This window comes from Neovison vison, chromosome 7 (genome assembly GCF_020171115.1).
Source record: "Neovison vison isolate M4711 chromosome 7, ASM_NN_V1, whole genome shotgun sequence".
Classification (NCBI taxonomy): Eukaryota; Metazoa; Chordata; class Mammalia; order Carnivora; family Mustelidae; genus Neogale; species Neogale vison.
The window spans coordinates 53,758,749-53,771,541 of NC_058097.1; positions in this window are offsets into that span (position 1 = coordinate 53,758,749).

Consider the following 12,793-nt stretch of genomic DNA (forward strand, 5'->3'; position numbering starts at 1 on the left):
CTGCCTCCTTGGCAATACCCCCTCCCAGCTGGAACCACTCTTCTGGAATCTGTCACTGTTGATCAGTTTTGCCTGTTCCTGAACTTTGTATCTGGTGGACTGGTATGGAATGTTCTTTTTTTGGATCTGACTTCTTTTGTTCCATGTAGTATCTAAGAGATGCATCTGTGCTGTTCTGTGTTGTAATCCTCTGTTCTTTTTTGTTGCCGTGCGGTATTCCATTGTCAACCAAAACACACTGTACTTACCAGCTTGTCTCTGTTATGAGCAAAGCTGCTAGGACTGACCCGGCACAAGGCTTTGGTGGGCATTGCGCTTGGGTATATCTAGGAGTGAGTCATAGGTCAAGAGTGTTTACCCTTTTTTTTTTTTTTAAAGATTTTATTTATTTATTTATTAGAACTTGAGCATGAGTGAGCATGCGCTGGGGGAGCAGCAGAGGGAGAGAAGACTCTCAGCTGAGCAGGGAGCCTAATGTAGGGTTTGATCCCAGGACCCTGAGATCATGATGTGAGCCAGTCAGTCTCCCAACTGACTGAGCCACCGGGATGTTCCGAGTGTTTACCCTTTGGAAAAAACTCCAGGGTTTTTTTGTTTTGTTTTGTTTTGTTTTAAGATTTTATTTATTTATTTGAGATAAAGAGAGAGGAGAGAGGGAGGAGCAGAGGGAGAGGGAGAAGCAGACTCCATGCTAAAAGTGGACAGGAGGCTCGATCCCAGGATCCTGAGATCATGACCAGAGCTGAAGGCAAATGCTTAACTGACTGAGCCACCCAGGTGTCCTGTCCTCCCTTCCTTAAGGGGAGAACCTGTTCCTTGCCTCTGCCAGCTGCTGGTGGTCCCCGGCACTCCTGCACTTGTGGCCATGTCCCTCCCATCTCCGCCTCCATCCTCACATGTGGCTTTCTGCTCTGTATCTGTGTCTTCTCTCCCACCTTTTATGAAGACACTTGTCATTGGGATTAGGACCCACCTGGGTAATCCAGGATAATCTCCCCATTGCAAATCCTTAATTCACTTCATCACATCCATGAAGTCCCTTTGGCTGTATTGAAGACTCAGAGGTTCCAGGCATTGCGGGAGTGGACGTGCTTGGGGGGCCGTCCTCCAGCGTCTCACACACACCTTCTGTAGGCTGCCCATTCTCTCTCCTAGTGATCCGATGTGCCCTTCATAGAATCTGCATGCTGTGTTTGAGATGAGGAGGTTTTTTGGCAAACCTCTCATTGGAACTGTGTGGTAAGACGCTTAGCGTGAGGGACTCTGTGCTTCTCTAGCAGGTTCGGCAGAGTACCCTAGCCTAGGGGTCCAGATGACCCCTAGCGGGTTCGGCATTTGTTCAGCTGTTGATTGGATACTCCAGTTCCTGTGACGAATGCCTGCTTTACTTGTCCTTAATGCTTGTTTAGGGTGTCTTTTGTTCTACAGATTTTGTTTTTGTTTTATTTTGATAAGCCAGATTTTCCCATCTTTTCTTTTATGGTTCTTACTTTTCCTCCCTTGTTTGAGAAGAGCTTCTTCACCCCAAATTATAAATATCCCCATCCAAAGAGTACAGGGCAATTATGACCCCCCATTTTACAGAAGAGGACGCTGAGGCTGAGGAAATGACTGTCCTAGATTTTTAAAAAAATATTTTATTTATTTATTTGACAGAGTCAGGCAGAGACAGAGGTGGAAGCAGGCTCCCTGCCGAGCAGAGTCCAATGTGGGTCCCAGGACCCTGAGATCACGACCTGAGCTGAAGGCAGAGGCTTAACCCACTGAGCAGTGGCTAACCCACTCCTTAACCCAGGAGCCCCAGTGACTGTCCTAGATTTCACATTTATTGGGTTGCAGGCCCTGTGTGAAGTATCTTATAAGAACCACATCTTTGACTCTTTGACTCTCTTTGTGTTGGGGGTCCCCCAAACTACCCTCAGGCTCAGTGATTTTCTAGGACTCACAGGACTCAGAAAAACTGATACTCATTTTCATTCCAGTGTAAGGACACAGACTGAAATCAACAAAGGGAAGAGGTGCATGGGGTGAAGTCCAGGGTAGACCAGATGCAGAGAGAACAGCACATGCAAAGGCCCAGAGATGCCAGTGGGAAGGAAATTCAAAAAAACTTTTTTTTTTTTAACGTTCCCCTCCCTGAGCTTAGAGTGTGCAGTTTAGCAGGGCAGGAATGAGAAGTCGGTGAGCAGGTTACACAGGCTCTGGGCCACGGAGAGGAGGGCATGCAGGGAAAGGAGGCTCTGTGTGACCAGACACCTGTGAACACTGCTCGTCCAGAAATGAATTCCATTTGGGTCATTTCTTTGTTTTCCAGTCATTTATTTTCTACATATCTCAAGGCACAGCAGGCTCCCTAGGAAAACTCAGCAACAATGAAAAATAAAAAATGGAAGGATAAAAATCATCTGTGATCCTACTATCCAGAGATGATCAGTGTTCACTTCTAGCTGTGTTTCATGTCCTTGGAACGTACATGTGCGCCTGCACTGTGTCTGCAGAGAAAAAAATATGCATTGTGTAGATTTTGATAGATATGCATGTATGTACAAATTGAGAATCATTCTGTCAAGTGTTCTGTGTCTGTCTTCTAAGTGATCGGTAAACAGTCTCAGAGGAGAGGGAAGAGATTTCAGTGCAGGATGGGGGTGTCGGTGAAGGGATCCAGGGAAGGATGCTGAGGCGCCCAGGGAGCCGGCACAGTAAAGCTGAGAACCATCCCAAGGTCTCGGCAGGTCCCCAGGAGTGATCAACGGCCAGAACGGCAACCTCAGGTCAAGGGCACTTGACCTGAGGGCACTCAGGTCACTCTGGCCCTGTGGGAGAACAGGAGAGACGGGACCTACCAATACCTTCTCCCATCCCCCTCCTGTCTTGTGGGCGCTGCCCAAACCTCCCGGGCATACAGAGGATGGTTCGCGATGATGCCTTCCCAAGCCCTCTGCCTCCTGGGAGCAGACAAGGGTGGGCAAGAATGGAAGGGGTGGGACTTAGGGAAGTGTCATAGCCCCAGCAGTCTTTTGTGGGGAGCATGAGACCAGGCACCCCAACGCCAGCTGCTCTGGGGCAGAACCTCCCTGTCCCGTTTGCGTTGAATGTTGGAGCCCAGCCAGTTACTGTAACCGGAGCCAGCGAGAGTTAATCCCCCGATGTGCAGCAAGCCAGCCAAGACTGACACTGAGCGAAGGGTGCGGTCTTTATTGGTGACAAAGGATCTAGGAGAAACGGGCAAATAACAGTAGAATCTGCTTATCAAAACCCATTCGTGATAAGCACCCTTCGTTGAACGCTGCAGCATCCGGGTATCTGCACCCGAGAATGCGCACGGGTCTGCGCCCTGGTTTTCCCGTTACTCTGCAACATATAGAGAAGAGAAAGCCAGACACCTTGGTCATAACCAGTCCAAGTTTAGAGACAGGCTTTCCCTTGACCTTGAAGTACCCCTGTGAGACCCTTGAAGGGGCAGCAGGGGCCACGCCTGCTGGATGGTGGTCACCGGGTGATTTCCACTTGGCCATGACTTCCTACAACCAGATGAGCCTCTCCGCTTTGCCCACACACCCATTTCTACCTACTCGTGGAGTCAGACATTCTTGCGGGACACCCAGGGGACTTCCCATCACACGCTTGGCAATCTGGGACCTGCTGGTGGGGAGGGGAAGGGGTCAGGAGAGGGTAGAACACCAGAAGGGCTGCCCTGTTGACTTGCAAGCAGAGAGGACACACCCCTCTAGAGTCAGCAGGGTAGGGACCTCCCTGGGGTTTCCTGGGTATACGTCCTGCAGTCCTCAGCCTCGGACTTCTGGGGGTCCATGGGGACGACAATGAACTTGTCCCAGGTCTGGCAGCACCGCTGCGTGGGGCAGTGGAAGGGGTAGAAGTCTCTGCAGCAGCTCCACTTGAAGTCCTTGGGGTCCAGGGCCACAGTGCCACAGAGAGCCACTGCTCCCTTCTGGTCGTGAGCACCTCCCTTTGGGGCCACACACGGCTCAGCGTCTGCCCTTCTCCTTTCTCCTGCTCTTTCTTGCCCTTGCCCCTTTTTTCCCCCCGCTCTCCTTTTAGGCGCCAAGTGGGGTTGAACTACAGGAATTTTCATAGAAAAGCTTCACCAGCTGGGCCCCTAGTGGGACGGGCCTCTTGACTTTGGCTCCTGACTCAGCCCAACACTCACCTTCTCCCTCTGAGCCCCGAAGACATACCATTTCTGCTCCCACCTGAGAAGCACGCCCTGCCCCCGGCTGCCACATGCAGCTGGAGGAGGGATCCTCACCGGGGCTACCCCAGAACCCAAATTGGGGAGCAGTGGGAGGTAGGTCAGAACTCAGCCCCGAAGCTTGCACTGCAGCAGGGCAGGGGCACCTGGTAGAAGGGAGGCAACGCCCTTGCCCTTCCTTCTGCGCCCCACCCAGTACCAGCTGCCTTCATAGTCCAGGCCCCTGGGAGCCAAGGATGGGGTCCCAAATGGCAGCTCTGTCCTAGGGCCAGCCCCTTCTGCCTTTTTGGTTTGGGTCTGAACTTGGCACAATCCCGGTTTGTGAGAGCCCCAACCTTCACACCCTGCTGTTCCCCTGACTCACCCACGCAAAGCCAGCCTGGCAGGGTCCCCTCCAGAGACCACAGCCTGTGCTTCTCCAGGGACCAGAGCCCTTCTGTCCCTGCCTGGGGCTCCCAGCCCCTCCAGAGACTGAGGTTCAGCTCACCACTCTGTCTCAGTTGAACTGGCTGATATTTCATGTTTGCCTCTTAGATGTTCCCCAGAAAGCCCTCCCATCCTCTGCCACCCCAGAGGGGTCAGACCTCCCTGTCCCCAACACCGTGCTCACCTCTGGGGGGATGGAGCCTTCCATGCAGGGATGGGAGCAGCAGGAGGAAGAGAGCTACGAGAGAGAGAAAGGGGGGTCGTGGACGTGAAGGTGGGGGCTCTGTCGGGAAGAGGCAGGTGATGGGAGGCCCTTACCCCGGAAGATGAGGAGTTGGGACGCCCAGCAGACACCACTCCAGAGCTCTGGCCTGCACCAGGCAGCCCCTGGTTGGTGCATAGTCGGGGAGCCACAGCTTGTGTGTGTGTGGGAAGATGTCTGCTGAGTACCTCCCTTAGTCTTTGCAGGGTGATAAAGAAGATATCTGCTAACCAGATTTACCTGTTCTTTTTTTTTTTTTAAAGATTTTATTTATTTATTTGACAGACAATGATCACAGGTAGGCAGAGAAGCAGCTAGAGAGAGAGGAAGGGAAGCAGGCTCCCTGCTGAGCAGAGAGCCTGATGTGGGGCTTGATCCCAGGACCCTGGGATCATGACCTGAGCCGAAGGCAGAGGCTTTAACCCACTGAGCCACCCAGGCGCCCCTAGATTTACCTGTTCTTATAAAGCTTCAGAAGCTTTTGTTAAATTCATAAGTGATAAGTATAGCTTTGTTATGCTACCAAGCCGAATCTGGGTGGGGCTGGTGGAAAGACCTAGCATAAGATGATGAGGAAGCCAGCCACAGTCCCTCCTACCCTATACCTGCTGCAATTGTAGGTAGAATGTTTCCGGAGCATTCTGTGAGTGGTTCCAGTGAAGCTTGGGGCCTGAGGGGGCTTGTGGGAGCTTCCTCATTTGTCACTTGGGAACCCCACTTGGCTGCTACCTGGAATGGGAGGCGTCCTGGGGGACGGAGCCTTCACCCCGTGGAGTCTGCTCGAGCTCCGGGTGGCTGGTGCCAGAATGGCAGTACACCATGCTTGTTGAGCAGTTGGGGAGAGCGAGAGCAGTTCCCAGGCTCATTTCTCTTTACCAAAGTATCTTTTCTTTTTTACTTTTTAAAAAGATATTTATTTATTCATTTGACACAGAGAGAGATCACAAGCAGGCAGAGGAGCAGGCAGAGAGAGAGAGGGGAAAGCAAGGTCCCAGCTGAGCAGAAAAACCGATGTGGGCTCAATCCCAGGACCCCGAGATCATGACCTGAGCCAAAGGCAGAGGCTTAACCCACTGAGCCACCCAGGCGCCCTCTCTTTTCTTCTTAAATGGACAACATATACATAACACATCACGAATCATTCTAGCCATTCTAAGTATACATTCAGTGGCATTGTATACACGCCCAATGTCGTCTAACCATCACCAGGCACTCTCTTTTGCAGAACTTCTTCATTATTCCAAACAGGAACTCAGTACCTTTTAAACAATGGAGTTATTTTATTTTATTTATTATTATTATTATTTTTTTGCTACAAATCGGGCCCCTTAGTCCCCTCTTCAGGAAGCAATTATAGGGAGAATGAATTACTGCTATCCTTTGTTTGAGGGGGAGATAGAAGATGGTCTTTTGGAGGAAAGTGAGAGAAGAGAAGAAGGAAGTCTTTGTAAGCTGTGTTAGTGAGCAGGTTAATTCTGTAGGCATCTGGTGCTTAATCTTACAGGAGACAGTGGACAAGGCACTGAGGATTTACCCCCTGCCCCCCTAACTTGCCCATGGGTCTTGAGCTTTATTTTTATGTGTGTGTGTGTGTGTGTGTGTGTTTTTTAATTTTTTTGAGTCCTCTCCCTGCCCAGTGTGTGGCTCAAACTCATGACCCTGAGATCAAGAGTCACCTGCTCCACGGACTGAGCCAGCCACTTGAGACCACTTTGGGTCTCTAGCTTTAAACTTAGACAATGGACCTCTCACATACCACACACTGGCACAGCCTCTCCTTGCCCTGGAGGGCACCACCCCAGCAATTAACAGGAAAGGACCTCCCTAGAGAGCCATGCTGGGCCTCAGGGGCCCTGGGCTAAACCTTCGTGCATCCCATTGTGAGTTTCTTAAGAATAATTCCTGGAAATGACAACTGCTCGATCTGATCATGTGTGCATTATGGGTTTTCCTCTCTTATTTAACTGAGCAAGTCCCCAGTATTCAGAGGAGAAAATTTAAACATCAAGACCATCATAAAACCTAGTGGCCAGAAATCATCAGCACTTTTTTACATTGTGGTATATTTTCTTTATATACTTAATTTTTTTTTTTTTTTGCATGTGAGTCTCCCCAACATCTTATTTGGAAAATTGTCAAACCTACCAAAAAAAATGGAAAAAACTATGCAATGAACACCCAGATGCCCTTACTAGAGTCACTTCTTGTTCCCATCATGCCATGTGTGTGCCCTTCAGAGATCTTGGATCTGCGGGCTTAGTGGGAATTTATTTTCTCACCATTCTGGAGGCTGGGAAATCCAAGATCAAGACACTAACAGATTCCGTTCCTGGTGAGGTCCTGCTTCCTGGTTTGTAGATAGCTGCCTTCTCACGGTGTGCTCATACGGCAGAGAGAGAGGCAGGAAAGAAAGCCCTGGTTTCTCTTTTCTTCTTCTTCTTCTTCTTTTTTTAAAAGATTTTATTTATTTATTTATTTATTTATTTGACAGGGAGAGTCACAGCGAGAGAGGGAACACAAGCAGGGGGAGCGGGAGAGGGAGAGGCAGGCTTCCCGCTGAGTAGGGAGCCTGATGTGGGGCTCCGTGCTAGGACCCCGGGATCATGACCTGAGCTGAAGGCAGATGCTTAACAACTGAGCCACCCAGGCGCCCCTCTTTCTCTTCTTATAAGGATACCAATCCCGTCCAGGGGCCCCTGCCCTCATGACCTCATCTAAACCGAATTACCTCCCAGAGGCCCCACCTTCAAATACCATCACACTGGGGGTTAGGGCTTCAACATATGTCCTGGGTGTGTGGGGGGGCACAAACATGTAACCCCTACGCTTTATGTCTCTATCTCTGTCTCCATATGTACACAGATTTTTTTTCACTGAATCATTTGAAAGTAATTTGCAGATGTCATAGCACTTTACCCTTTAAAACTTTAAGTCTTCTAAGAATAAGAACCTTCTCCCACACAATCCAAAAAGCCATCATATACTAAGAAAGTTCTTTTTTTTTTAAAGATTTTATTTATATATTTGACAGAACACAAGCAGGGGGAGTGGCAGGCAGAGGGAGAAGCAGGCTCCCTGCCAAGCAGACAGCCCGATGCGGGCTTAATCCTAGGACCCCAGTCATGACCTGAGCAGAAGGCAGATCCTTAACTGACTGAGCCACCCAGGCGCTCCACACTTAGAAAATTCTTAATAATTTCATAATGTCATCTAAGATACTGCTTGTTTTCAAATTTCTCCAACAATGTCAAAATATCTTTTATAGACCTCTTTTCCGTCCAACCCAGGATTCAGTTATGGCCCACACATTACATTTTATAGTCCTGTCTTTAATCTTTTGAAATCTAGGACAGTTCTGCCTTTTTTGGACTTGTAGGACTTGGGATTTTTGAAAACTTCCAGCTCAGTTGTCCTGCGCAAAATGACCTACGCTCTGGACTCATGATTAGATCCAGATTAAACATTTTCAGCAGGAAAACTCTATGGGTGACGCCGTGTCTGTTCCATGCCACCTTCCTCCAGTCATGATGTCATTTTGTCCCGTTACAGATGATGCTCAATTGGACACTCGGTTTGAGTGCTGACCCTCCAGTCTGTCCACTGTAAGAGTACCCATGGCTCTTTTGCAGTTGGAAGGTTATATATTCATTGGTTGACTGATTGATTGATCGATCGATTGATTAACTGATGTTTTTAATACATATTCCCCGAGTACCTGCTCTGTGCCTCGCCCCTTTACTAGGCTGTACTGGGGATACAGGAGTGACCAAGACACTCTTAGCCTTGCATTCCTGGGACTCCTAGTCCATGGGGGAGACAGACCGCTCCCCAGATGTTGACAAGCCCAGAGTGGTTGGAGCTGGGATGGCAAAGCCTTTACGGAGGGTGACAGACCCAGCCAGGGTGGTCAGAAAGGGCTTCCCCCAGGAGAAAGCATCTGAACAGGACCTGAAAATTCAGGATGAGTGTAGGAAGGAGTGTGTGTTGCAGGCAGAAAGAACAGCATATGCAAAGGCCCAAAGATGAGAGAGAGCAAAGGGGACAGAGAGCACTGAATGAGGTTCCTTTAGAAATAGCCAGAACATCAACAATGGGACAGATCACATGCACCCTTGTGATCACTTTAGAGTCAGGACTTTTTCTCTCTGAGCAACAAACTCTCAGTCCTTCTATCTGTTTCTAAGCTGCTTGCCCTGCCTTACCTTGGTTTCTTTTTTCCTGAAGCACCTTTAGTAAGGGGTCAGTGACGCACAATATAACACACAGACATAAAGTGTGTAATGACTTTTGACCTATGTATGTCCTTGAGAAGCCACTTCCATGCTGGAAATCACGAACGTATGTCATCACTCCCCGAGTTTGCTCAAGCCCCTCCCTGATCCCCTCCCTCAAGCAACCACGATGGGCTTTTGAGGTCTCACTACCCACCACAAATGCCGGGCTGCAGAGCCAGTGGCGAACACGTGAGTTCTCTCTGTGGCTTCCTGCAGTGGGCGGAGCGCCAGGAGTGGGAGGAGCATCCTGGCCCACAAGCCTGAGAGCTGGTTGCCAGGTAGGGACAGAAGCAAAGAGTCTTCTTTGGGCGGCTGTAGAGAGGTGTGAGAGCCCACCAGCAACGCTCACTTTGGGAGACACTTGGCTTCTTGCCAAGTCGCCCTTTTCCCCCTGCCTCCCCATCATGAGAACCCCGGTTGGATTAGGTATAAGCATGTGGCTAGCCAAGGATGTTGGACTCCCCGGAAGGGAAGGGCGGATCCATGACATGAGGCCAGTCTGCTCCTTGGGGTCTCCAGGAAATCCAGTGGCTTCCTCATAACAAGGGAGAGATCAGACGCCCATGCTTTCTGACCACCCCCACCCTGCCGTCGGCCTAGAAGGAGGATAGGGCCCCCCAGAGGGACAGCAGGCGTCTTTGTGGCTAAAATCCCCCATCACAAGGGAGGTAAGGCTGGGACAGCATGAGTCTGGGTCCCCGGAGACATCCAGGGGCCACCAAGGCAACCCTGGCTGCTGGTCTCAGGCCCTGTGGGTATGGGAGAAGAGTAATCCCCATCTGGGGGAGCCACGGGGGTCTCTGGGTTGTATGTCCATTCCTGGCTGACAGCAAGTGCACATCCCCAGGCCCGGGGAGGGGTTTCAACTTTGGAAAACTGAACACGCCGCAGATAGGAGCACTCGTTCCTGAGGCCCCCAGTGCTTGGCAGGGTCCCCCTTGGGCTCAGCAGGGAGCCGTCGTCATCAATCTGAGAGCCCCGCTCAAGGGGCGCCTGGGTGGCTCAGTTGGTTGAGAGCCCCGCTCAAGACAGCATCAGCCCCTTTCGGTGGCAGACGCTCCAAGATCCCAGCGTTTCATTTTGTTGATTTAAACAGTTTTATTGAGGTGTAATCTACTTGCCGCAAAATTCCTGTTTCCAGTGAATGCTTTTATCATTTTTAGTAAATTTACCCGGCTGGGCGACCATGACCAAAATTCAATTTTAGAATATTTCTGTCACTCCAAAATAGGCCCGCATGTCCATTAACAGTCACTCCTTCACCCCCTCACCCCTACCGCACCACAGCCGCCCCCACTCCCACCGCAGCCACCACTAATCTACTTCCGGTCTCTATAGAGTTCCCTGTTGTAGTCATTTCGTATAAAAGGAACCATTAACACTACATGGTCTTTTGTGTCTGGTTTCTATCACTCAGCATAATGTTTTCTGGACTCATCCACGCTCTAGCCTGGATCACTGCTTCCCTCCTTTTTATGTGTTAAGAATACTCCACTGTGGGGGCGCCTCCGTGGCTCAGTCCTAAAGCATTTGCCTTCGGCTCAGGTCAGGATCCCAGGTTCCTGGGAGCAAGCCCTGCATCCAGCTCCCTGCTCAGGCGGGAGCCTGCTTCTCCCTCTCCCACTCCCCCTGCTTGTGTTCCCTCTCTTGCTGTGTCTCTCCCTGTCAAATAAATAAATAAAATCTTATAAAATAATAATCATAATATTCCACTGTATAAATACACCAGATTTTATTTACCCATTCACCAGTCAACAACCACTGGGTTGTTTGCCCTTTTCAGCTCTTGTGAAAAGGTTCCACTGGGAACGTTTGTGCACAAGCATGTGACGTGTGTTATTTCTCCTGGCATAGATACCCAGGAGTGGATTTGTTGGGTCTTATGGTAAATTGATGTTTAACTTTTTAAGCAACTGCCAAACTGTTTTCCAAAGTAGCTGAACCACTTGACATTCCCACTAAAGGTAGATGAGAGTTGCTTTCTCTCTGAAACCTTGAAAGCAGTTGGGTTTTTTTTTTTTTTTTTTGTCGTCTTGATTATAGTTATTCCAGTGGGTGTGAAGTGGTGCCTCATTGTGGTTTTGATTTGTGTGCCTCTAGTGACTAATGTGTTAAGTAAGCATCTTTTGGTGTGCTTAGTGGCTATTTGTATGTCTTCTTTGGTGAGATGTCTGTTCAAAACTTTTGCCCATTTTAATTGGATTGTTTATCTTCCTAATGTTGAGGGTATTTTTTGTTTTTGTTTTTGTTTTAAGATTTTATTTATTTATTTGACAGAGAGAGATCACAAGTAGGCAGAGAGGCAGGCAGAGAGAGAGGGGGGAAGCAGGCTCCCTGCTGAACAGAGAACCTGATGTGGGGCTTGATCCCGGGACCCTGAGATCATGACCTGAGCTGAAGGCAGAGACTTTAACCCACTGAGCCACCCAGGTGCCCCAAGAGTTCTTTATGTGTACTGGATACAAGTCCTTTATTAGATAGTAATTAAGTTCTTATGATGATATTATTAGATAATAAACATTTATTATATATCAATATATAATAATATTACTGCATATTATTTGTAGTATTTTCTCCCAGTTTGTGATTTTCCTTCTTACTTTCTTAATAAAAGAAAGTATAAAATTCCCTTTTTGTTTTTTAAAATAAGCTCTGTGAGGGGCACCTGGGTGGCTCAGTGGGTTAAGCTGCTGCCTTCGGCTCAGGTCATGATCTCAGGGTCCTGGGATCAAGTCCCGCATCGGGCTCTCTGCTTGGCAGGGAACCTGCTTCCCTCTCTCTCTCTGCCTGCCTCTCCATTTACTTGTGATTTCTCTCTGTCAAATAAATACATAAAATCTTTAAAAAAAAAAAAAAAAAGCTCTGTGCCCCAACATGGGGCTTGAACTCCTGACCCCAAGATCAAGAGTTATGTGCTCCACCCACTGACCCAGCCAGGTGCCCCTAAAATTCCTTAAAAAAAAAAAAAAAAGAGATTTTATTTGTTTGTTTATTTACTTACTTAGAGCATGAGGTGGGGAAGAGGCAGAGGGAGAAGGAGAGAGAGGCTCTCAAGCAGACTCTACGATGAACACAGAGCCCGACACAGGGCTCGATCTCACCACCCTGAGATCATGACCCAAGCTGAAACCCAGAGTTGGATGCTTAACCAGCTGAGCCAACCAGGTGCTCCTAAAGTTGTTTTTTTTTTTTTTTCTAAGCAGTCTGTACACCCAGTGTGGGGCTCAAACTCACAGCTCTGAGATCAAGAATCACATATTCTATTGACTGAGCCAGAGACTAAAATGAATTTACATACGTCATTGATGCTTTGTAGTCAACTAACAGAAACTCATCCTGGTCTGCCCTGGAATGGGGACTTCCCAGGGAACAGACATCTCCTATAAGTGTCCTAAATTAGCGTCCTGCTGGTGACTACTTACCTGCCCCAATACTTCAGGGTCAAAGAAACCAACACACTTCTATCACAAGATGTCTGCTGCTCATTTAAAAATTAATTTCAGGGGCTCCTGGATGGCTCAGTTGGTTGGGTGACTGCCTTCGGCTCAGATCATGATCCTGGAGTCCTGGGATCGAGTCCCACATTGGGCTCCCAGCTCCATGGGGAATCTGCTTCTCCCT